Genomic DNA, 2,738 nt, shown 5'->3' on the forward strand with positions numbered 1-2,738 from the left:
TGAATGTGTCCATATTAGATGATCAAGTCCACTGATATAACACTCATTTTTCCTCCGGAGAACTACACAGAGCCTTTCAAAGGGGCCACATGCTAAAACTGCAGCTCACAAGGCAATCTGTGACAGCCTCCTGCCTGTGCTGGGACCACGGAGACTGCTACAGAAACCACAGCTCAAATGTCAGCAGAAGAAACCAGTGTTTTTAAGGAGTTTTACTGCCCAGTGTTTTGATCAAGATGTAGTAGTCATACAAGCGAATTCTCATTTATAAAAAATACTTCTTTGCAGGAGCTAATAGAGAGTTAGGAACGTGGGCTGATTAACAGGGACCTAACTCTGCCGAGTGATGTCACCCACACTTGCTGTTTGTTTGCTACCAAGTACTGCATGGGAGTAATGACTTATGTCAACACCACTGTTACAGTACAGCATGTTAGGGGCAATTTTCTTCTTTGCCTGCTCAGAGAAGCATCACTGATTATTGCTAGAGCTATAACTTTTAACCTTGTATGAAAATATTTCTCACTTTAGATCAGGCACTTTCCCTCAACATAACTGAAAATGCAAGATATCTCACAAATTCAGATGTACCAGAAGCCCTTGGGTTTAAGGAGCCTCTGGAAAACTTGTCCATACAGGATTGGAATCAACTCTTTTAGAGAAAGAAGGGACTCAGAAACAAACACTAGCATGTACATGCAGCACACTCGGAGCAGCTCTGGGACACAGGTCTGGGAGATCCCAGGCACTGAGCTCTTCATTAGAGGCTATTTCCAAATACCTTATTGTACAAGTTTTCCTGGTGTTCAGAATTCTTACATACAAGCTGAGGTATGGTAAAGTTCTCTAATGCCATTATTATTTATTTTCATTGGTTAAACAATCTATATGACCATGAATTTTGAGCAACCAAGCACCTCAAGAACACAGAAAGAACAGGAAACTCCAGCAGCAAGCTTAAACAAAAAATTGTCTGGTGGATAAACCAGACAGAATTATTACTACTATTATTATACACAGAATCAGTTCCTTCTGAGCTGGAAGGTACCCACATGGATCATTGTGTCCCTCTTGAATGAATGGTCCATAAGGGGATCAAAACTGCTGTATGGGTGCCCTTCCATCTATGCAGATGGATATGCAGCGACAGAAATCATGTTAAAAGGGTATCAATCTCTGCCAGGCATTTCTAGAGCAGTCTAGGGCCCTATCTGCATTAAGGAAATGTGTATCAGCCCACTAAAGTAATGTAATAGCAGTTTAGAACCCTGATGAAAATATAAAACACCAATATGGTGTTTCATGTTAAATGCAATCTTGTTTATAAATACAAAACCCAAATATTACTGTTACACATTATATCAGCATATATATGGATTTGAATGTTAAATGTCAACAGCTGCATTGCAAGTGAGCCTGCAACAAAAGTAGACCATGGTTTAACCATGTATAAAGACATGCAGAAAATGTGGCTTTCTAGCTAACAAGCTTTATTTCCTACTTTCTAGGAGATCAGCACACAACTGGTTCCTGATTTCCACAGGCTCCAGGTATTTATTCCTGTGTGGTTTTACAACAGCTGATGCACAAAATCTGTGGTGTTCGTATGTCCATGTGTGTCAGCTACAAAAGACATAACAGCACTCGTTTTTCCTTCTGCCGTATCTGACATTCAGTTGTCAGTGGAAAACACAGCCTGAGTATTCAGCACAAGTCTTCCATTCTGCTGCAGAGTGCATCCATAATACCAGAGGACATCACAAGGGGCTCCACATCAGCAAACAGTGCAAATTCCATGGACCTGCACTCACATCATGCCTCAAAAGTAATTAATTTAATGCAATAATATTGTCAGGAAACTTTTCCCCAAGTTTTACATTAATTTATTCTTCTAGTAAAGTAAGTTGATGTGCTGTTTGTTGGGTTTTGGGGGGGTTTTGGTTTTTTTCCTGCAATACTGTCTCCTGTTTATTAGTCTTTCTGTAATCCCACCACGAACTACCATTCATGACTCACTCTAACGCCCACTGCGCAGTAAGGAATTCTCCACATGGGCAAAAAGTAACTATGTCAACACATTTTAAGATGGCTTGACAGACACAAACCTAGATAAGGAGAAAGAATTAAACATAAAAGCCCCACCCCAAAAGCTATGGCACTCCTCTTCGGGGGCTGACACCGGGTGCTGTGACTAGATCAACACCAAGGGTCTCTGCTCAGAAGCACAGCAAAGCATGGACACAGCATCGTTAGGGTTGGAAGGGACCTTTGGAGATCCAGTCCAACCCCCTGCCACGGCAGGGTCACCTAGAGCACAGGAACACATCCAGGTAGGTTTGGAATGCCTCCAGAGAGGGAAACTCCATGATCCCTCTCGGTAGCTGTGCTAGTGCTCTGCCACCCTCAGTTTAAAGAGGTTCTCCATGTTGAGGTGAAACTTCTTATGTTTTACTTTATGGCCATTGCTCCTTGTCTTGTCACTGAGTACCACTAAAAAGAGTCTGGCACCATGTTCTTCACACCCATCTTTGAGATATTTATACGTATTAATGAGATCCCTTCTCAGTCTTCTCCTCTATAAGGCCCAGCTCCCGCAGTCTCTCCTCTTAAGAAATGCCCCACACCCCGCTTCGCTTTCGTGGCCCTCTGCTGGACCCTCTCCAGTAGCTCCTTATCTTTTTTGTACTGAGGACCCTGTCCAGAATCTGTTGGCTGCTTCACCACGCCGACCCCCAGCA

The sequence above is a fragment of the Corvus brachyrhynchos genome, unplaced genomic scaffold (genome assembly GCF_000691975.1).
Source record: "Corvus brachyrhynchos isolate BGI_N302 unplaced genomic scaffold, ASM69197v1 scaffold80, whole genome shotgun sequence".
NCBI lineage: Eukaryota > Metazoa > Chordata > Aves > Passeriformes > Corvidae > Corvus > Corvus brachyrhynchos.